The sequence below is a fragment of the Lathyrus oleraceus genome, chromosome 4, assembly GCF_024323335.1.
Source record: "Lathyrus oleraceus cultivar Zhongwan6 chromosome 4, CAAS_Psat_ZW6_1.0, whole genome shotgun sequence".
Lineage (NCBI taxonomy): Eukaryota > Viridiplantae > Streptophyta > Magnoliopsida > Fabales > Fabaceae > Lathyrus > Lathyrus oleraceus.
In genome coordinates this window covers 359,295,040-359,303,354 of record NC_066582.1, presented here as the reverse complement: position 1 = coordinate 359,303,354, position 8,315 = coordinate 359,295,040, and positions in this window count along the sequence as shown.

Here is an 8,315-nt window from a genome sequence, read left to right as displayed (position 1 = left end):
GAATGTATACACACGTCTCTTCCAGAGACAACACCGGGAAACTCCAGAAACTGTGCTGAGGATCTCATTACCACGTCAATTTCCACCCTGCTGGGGAAAGACAAACCTTGCTGGAGAAAAAAAAAATCAACACAACCTCTGCTGGGAAGATAGCTTCAGACTTGGAAAACAGTTACAACTATGGTAACCTTCAGGCTTGCCGAGGAGGCACCGATCTCGAATCTGCTAGGGAGATGACACTCTCAAACCCATTGGGAAAATACGGACTATCGGACACGGGCTGCCGGTCGACTCGTCGAACACTGGTATTCAACATCCACCCACAGTGTCGACTTTCCACTTTCGAGAACTCCCAGGCTCATCTGGACTTTTCTGATCCATCCCACGAAGATCAAATTCCTGGGATTCATACAAACTTTCCAGTCCTTAGACTTTGAAGAGTCTTCTTGATTAACTCCTTCCAGGATCGTCATCCTTCTTTCGCCGTCTCTTACGTTCTTCTATCCCTTGCCCCTGATTGGAGTCTGTGGGGATTTCTCTTTTTTCTCAAAAGGCTTCATATCACCACCTGTCAGCGAACGAAGATATCTAACAGCACCTGCACAAGAGATTGTTAGATAAAAGCGTGCCCCAGGCGTGCCAACACTTCAACATCTTGGTCACTCAAACTTCCGAATAAGATTTCCAGATTTCAATCTTATAAGCATGCATCGGAAGGGACCTCTATGTTTCAAAATGCAACTATTCTTATCAACACAAACGGATGTTTTTGCAATCAAAACGGTAATGAAGACAAAAACAAAATTATCTGACTGAACACGCATTTTATTGACTGAAAAAGATAGCTCAAAACCGAGCAACACATAGGAAGCAATCCCTGGAAAGAGGTGATTGCGCACAAAAGGAGAAAATCTATCCTAATGGCAATGTGAAACCGTGATCTCATCGGGTTCCAACTCGGTTACACCTCATATGTCCTCAAGACTTTCCGCACCTTCGGCCTTCTGAACAAAACGCTTCTAATAGGTCTCTGTCGAAGATTACCCAAGTCATTCAAAGCCCAAACGATCATGCTAGACGCAATTGTTCGTTTCATTCCCTCTTTTGCCTGGACCGCCCTTTCAGATTTCAGTCCACCGGGATACCCTTTTTTGCTCAAGTCGCCCTTGTGGGGTTTTCGACTTGCCGGGTGTACAGTTTTTTCATTATCCCTAACTTTTGCCCGAACCTTTTCTCCTTTTTTTTTTGGTTCGCCGGGATGCCCTTTTTTGCCTGGACTCTTTTATTCTTTTTGTCCAGCGGGTCTCTCTCTTTTTTTTTCACGAAGTATCTTCTAACTGCGTCCGCATTCACAGGGGATGGAAAATCCTCATCATCCGTGGTCGTCAGCAACAAGGCTCTGTCAGAGGAGACCTTTTTGACCACGAATGAACATTCATAACTATGTATCCGTTTGCCCCACGATCGTCTTGAGGAGGAAGGATCCTTTTCAACACCACATCTCTTCCAGGCTACCCACGAGGTCACCTTTCTCGGTCAACAACACGCTTCATTTACTGGGTACAACTGCCCCATGACAAGTAACTACCAGTCCTTTTTCTTAATTGAGTTCAACGAGTCATACCGGGTCCTTCTCCACTCGCCCTTTGCTAACTTCTCATCCATCCGGACTCTCCACAATGAGATCTAGCCTCCAGCAAGCAATATCACTTCCATCCCATACCGAATGAGAAAGGCGTTGCCCCAGTAGATGCACGTACCGAAGTACGACACTCAGGATACTAACTTCGTACTTAGCCACCATCGTTGGTGCGTTCAAATGTTACCGGGGAAGCACTAGCTCATTCACTTTAAACTCTCCCCATCAGACATCAGAACCCGTTCGGATTCAGGGTCAGGCCCCTCCTCCGGGATCGGTCACCCCCAACCTTTCGATTTGAGTGCCTCGAGATGTCCTCATCAGGGATCTCCAACTTCCTTGATCGATAACCTTCCATGGGTTGCTACTAGCATCTCAGACACATACCTGATCAGATTCATTTTGGACATCCACAAAGTGGTATGAATCAGCATACACTGTCCCAGTCGGCGAGCAGCCTATGCCAAAGTACATCAAGTTTTTTCGAACAGTGAGTGTATTGTTTCACAGTCGATAAACTTTTTGCTTAGGTAAATTGCATACTCTTTTCGACCAGACGAGCCATGCTGACCCAATACGCACCTTATAGACCCTTTGAGGGCTGTCAAGTACCAGATTAACAATCATCCCCCTGGGAAACAACGGAATCAGAAGTTCCTACAATTTATCCTCCTTTTTTTTTTTTTTTTTTTTTTTTTTTTTTTTTTAAATGCCCCTTGGCAATCATCATCCCGCCTGACCATTTGATTTTTTCTTCTTTTTTCGGTTCAGGCATTTCTTTTCCTCTTTTTTTTTTTTTTTTTTTTTTTTTTTTTTTTTTTTGCAGGATCGACCTCGATTCCTCTTTCATTCGCAACATGCCTCGGTAGCCTGCTGGACCGCATTCCATAAGTGCGCTAATTCGAACTCAACAGTATGAGTTATCTCTACCTGTCAAACAACTTGATCCACCGGATGCCCCTCTTCTGCTGGGGACTTTGCCATCATGTCATCAACATGGCATTTGCTTTCACGATGAATCATATCATGAAACAAAGTCACCCTAGACTTCTGATACTTGGCACCGGCCTTCTCGATACTAAACGACATCACCTTATAACCAGAAGGTGCCCATTGTGTGATGGACATGGTTTATTTCATATCATCTGGCAACAATTCAATCTGGTCTCGGCCAAAAAGCCATCCATGAAGATAAACTGAGCATTATAATCAACCAATACCTCGTTGTGACGTACCGGGAATTCATCTTTCCGATTAGCTCTGCTCACGTCTCGACAATCCACACACATTCTCATCTTTCAGCACCGGTTTCTGCTTCCCTGGAGGACAGTCTTCTCTACATGGTAACTCGTGCCCCCACAACATTGTTATCCTACCTTGGTGTATCTAGATACAACCAGGCGCATATATACCATCCTGTTTTTGGCTTGCCTCTGAAGCGGCCTCAATATTCGCTTTCTGACCTCGGCGGCGTTTGGAGCAACAATTCTGAGCACTCCTCATGCGGTTGAATCACTTTCTCCTCTGGTTTCAACGACCCGGCTAATTCCAACAGATCACAATCTTCTTCGCCTTCTTCTTCGGCATGATAAAACGAATTGTCGAAGTCATACAAAGGTGTAACCAAATTGTTATCGATGAGATCAGGAGGGTAATCACTTTTGAGGTTGGACCGAGACAAATTCAAAAGGAAATAGAACGAAAAACATTGCCATTTTTTTTATTTTTCAAAACTACAAAAAAGTGAAAAACAGGGAACACCGTTGTTAATTACAAAAACATCCATTTATTACTGATGCAAAAGGTTGCATAATGAAACACATGAGATGGCCCTTACAATGGACCATTACGTTTCGGGCAAAACGTATGGCTTTCATGCAAACAAAATTAAAGCACAGAAATACTACACTTCCGGATGAGTGACAGTGATGCTCTTGGAGGCCTTCCAATTGCCTGGTACGCACGACTTTATCCATAGCTCGAGCTCGCGGTCGCAGTCGATCTCTTCACTCACTGAACAGGCATGATCAGAATCCAGCATTCCTGCACTGACAAAGATGTGCGGTGGACGACGTCCTCTGTTTGGTCTAGACGACTCTTGATCTGGATAACCAATCCCAAACATGTCTGCCTTTACCACTATGTCAATGATTCTACCCCAACCTCGGGCCTCTTTGTTTTTCACCACCTCTAGAGCTTGTTTATAAGAAGAAATGGACAGCTTCTTCTCTTTCTTGACAACAAGAGCGCTCTCCACCTGGACGGTTTCGATTGCTTGACTGGGTATTTCAAGTTTTCCAATGTCCATTTCTACTTCTTTCATCTTCTGGGTCGTGTCTCCTATCAATGCACACCCCTCCGTGGCAACGGCCGCACAACAATTATCAATAACAGGGGAAACTCCATCCTGCACTAGAGGTTCTGGGACCACAGACACGGGAACCTTTAACTGATTTTCCTCAGTCATCTTCATTCCTTTCTTGACCTTTTTCACCATCTTCATCTTTACAGGACCCTTCCTGGGTACCGGGTTGACATCCCCCTCCATGATTTGTGCCAAGCTGATGATCTTGGAGTCCACCATGTCCTGGACAACATGCTTGAAAGCCCTACAACCCTCAACACTGTGCCCGGGTGCCTCAGAATGGAACTCACACCTGGCATTCTCATCATAGTGTGCAGGCCTCTTCTGTTGTGCTATGGGAATCAAAATCCTTGGTCGGACTAAACCCAAATCTCTCAATCTCCTGAACAAAAGGGTATAAGTCACAGGTGGTTCCTCAAACTGACGATCCTCCTTCTTCTTCTTCACCTGGCTCTTAGATCTCGGTGCCTTCTGTTGAGGTGTTGGTTGTTGCGGGGGTACAGGTGAGTTACCGACAAGAGTGGTTACAGCAACAGCATAAGGATGATAACGATCCTTACTGCGTTCTTTCTTTGCTGGCACACCACTTGACTCAACCTCCTTTTTGAGCGGACCACTGTCAGAGCGTTTCTTTGCTACCGAGCCAGAGGGATTTGTTACATCGGATGATGGAGCCTTTCCCTGAACTTTCTCCTTGATCATCCAGCTCTCAATCCTTTCCAACCTCTCAGCAATCGCCTTCTGCCCCAAGGCGAGCCCCTGCACGGCTTTGAACAACTCCCCTATCATCTCTTTCAACTCGAAGATATCGGCGTTGGGAGGATCCATTAGTCTGAGCTACTTGAACGGAAGAGCTATGCGCACCAATTAGTCACTGACACCTACAAAATAGCAAAAATGTTAGTATGACTCACGCATGCAATGTCTATCCATACTAGGAAAATTCTGTCCTTTGATTCCGGTTTCATCGAGACAAATAAAATTTTATCAACAACATTCTGACATTTGGATGTCTCTCAACCTGAGTCTCAATTAAAAAATAATGGACCCTGAGTATGGACAGACATGAGTTGAATGCAGATGAATGCAAAATGATATGATGCAAATGCATGAATACAGGTTACTGTGCCACCAAGTCATCTGAAGACCCAATCTCTGAACCAGTCACAGTCAACTGAGTCACCATAAATCCGACTTGGGGAGTTCCGAAATAAACGGAACTGGAGATTACATCACTATCATCACAGGAATATCCGCTGAATGTATGACAGTCAGATCCTCTGAACAAGTACTCTCAAATTCAACCCGGGGATCCGAAATAAACGGAACCCGCTGATAAACCACGGACAGAACTCTGGCGTCCCAGAAACAAATGTCCATAATTCACAGTCACCATCAGTACCGGGAGTCACCAACTGTACCTGTTAAAATGATCAATCCTTCCCCACTCACGGGTGTCGTCTAGGCCAGGGTAAGGTCGAGAGAAACGCAGCATAAATAACCTTTCGTAGAATATCATCCTGTGCACACCCGATGTATGCACCGATAATATCCCACCAGGGTCTGAACTGCTCGTGATATCAATGTTCCGCTAAGTGGCGTACACCACCTGCTTCCCATGAATCACTCTATTCCTAGTTTTCCTAGATTTCACTCATAGCCTGGGTATTGGGCCTTTTACCTCGAGTAACTCCCACCCCAAACAGAGAAACACAGCACAACCAGCAGATGAATATGAATGAATGTAAACATTAATGCAAACAATAAATGCAAACAGTAAATGCAAATATATACAAATGAATGCAATAAATAACAGCACAAAGCAACCAAAGCCCTAACCTAGAGAGCGCTAGGAGAGACTCGCTCAGGGAAGATGGACCAGCAAGAGGTCAACTTCTCTAATCCCCAGTAAAGTCGCCAGCTGTCGCATTACGCGAAAAACCGGCGGGAAAACAAGAACAACAGAGCCGCCACCGTGCGTTATTTATCCCAAAAGAGGGAAAGGAAACGCTCAGAGTAAACCTGGAAAGAACATGGTCTCGCGACCAAAGAGAATGGGATCGGGAGTCGGTTATGCGAAGGGAAGGTATTAGCACCCCTACGCATCCGTCGTACTCGACGGGATCCACGCACAATAGGAAGGAAAATGGTTGCTAAAACACTGCTCACACACACACACACACTGGCTGAAAGAGACACAAGAAAACAGACAAGACTGACTCGGCAGGATATCGCATCCTGGGCCTACTTAGTCTATCAGGCATAGACATCAGAGTCGAAGTAGTTCGGACTGGGGAAACGACACATGCTCGCTAGGATATCGCATCCTATGCATACATATCTCCTTGGACGAAGGAGAATCAGAGCATTCGTAGCTCGGCTAACACGCACACAAACAAACACTGGCAAAAGCAAACGTGGAGCCTGAATGCCAATCACTGGACTTACATCAGCATCCGAACCAAAAAACACACACAGGAAACCAACCGCCAATCGGTGGACTTACGTCGAACTCCAACCAGAAAAGGAGAAACAACTCACACAAACAAAACAAAAGGGCGCCCGAAGAGATCAGCTCATCTCCTGCCTACGTACCTCATCTGGTATGAGGATCAGGGCGACGTAGTTCCCCTACGGAGGGACACAGGACTAGCCTAACCAGATAACAGAGGGAGACACAACTAGGGAGACTACGACTCGAGCCTAGATGTTATCATGCAAAATCATCCCTAAGTTAAGGTTTCTAGCTAACTTGCACAGGAAGCAAGCCTATCCTAAACATGACTTGCACAGGAAGCAAGCCACACCTAACTTAACTTGCACAGGAAGCAAGCTAAACTAAACCTAACTTGCACAGGAAGCAAGTCAAACAAACACACAAGCACAAGTAGCACACACTATATGCAAGCAATGGGCTCAAACAAGGTTAGGTTTTAGTTGAGGGGTCATATCAACCTCAACAAACAAACCACTGGAACTGGGTAGTGTTAGCTCTTAACCTTGCCATTGAGGGGCTAAGGTGAAGCTGATGAAAGGTGAGTGAAGATGAGACTTCACAGCTCTTATCCCTGGCCTGGGAGAGCTTAAGACAAGAATGTGTGGGTTCAGAAAGTGGGAACCCTTCTACACATTTGAAACTGACTCAACTGTACAATTGTACAAGATCTTGGGTTTGTATTTGCAATGCATCAACACAGTGGTGTGAGCAAAGCAGATGACACACAGAATAGCAGGGGATAGATTGCATATCCCTTGGGTTCTGCCAATTGCCTCTTCACTTAGGAGGTCTTTGACTCTATACAAGGACAAATGTAAACAGTCACAAACATTGCCTCTTAAGGAGGACTTCAGACAGTTGCCTGGCCAAGTAACAGGCCAGGTCTTCCAGACTACATGAAGTAAGGAAGTTATACCTCAATGCAAATTGCTTATCAAGCAAAGCAAAGCAAAGTTCTTAAAGAACTAAGCAACTAAAGGTACCTGAAACAGTCAAACAGAATCAGTACTCAATTCAAAGTTAAAGCAAAATGAGAATAGGATTAACAGTCAAACACAAACAGATAAATGTGCAAAGCACAAGACTCAAGGCTTGTGAGCCAAGCAACCTACAAAACAAAGAAGTTAGTTCATGATAATCAAATAAACTCAATCAACTTGTATAAGTTTCTTTGGGGCATTTGTTGCTTAACCTGAAAAAATGAACTCAAACATGAGCAACATGACCACTAGGACAAGCCTAGGGTCAAAAAGAGATAAGAAAGTCAAAACAGCAAGTGACATTCAATCAAAATCAAGTTCAAGCAATCAAGAAGCAAACCCAAGTGGTTTCATGTTCATATCATTCACCATTATCATTTCATGATCAAATTAGGTCAAAGCATGGCATATGGAAGCTCATAGAAGTCAACAGCAAGACTTAACTCAAAATCAATCATAAACATTTCAATAAATTATCAAATAATTCATGATCAAACATAATCCATAACATGATAAGCATATCAAATTTCAGCTCATTTGGATCAAGGGAAGTTGGTCAATGAAAATCAGAAAGGCAAGGCAAGTTCAAGCATGCTCAAAGAAGTCAACCAAACATGCACCAACTTCAATAAATCATAAATCAGTGAAAACATATGAGAAATGAATTGGATAAAAACCATGATAAACCTTAAGATGTCTACTAATCACATGTAAAATTTCAAGTCCATCCAATTAAGTATGAGAATTTCACAAACAATATGAGAACATGTGTCACAAAAGGTCAACATATGACCAAACAGGGGAGAAAATCCTAAACAATTAGGAAATGCCATC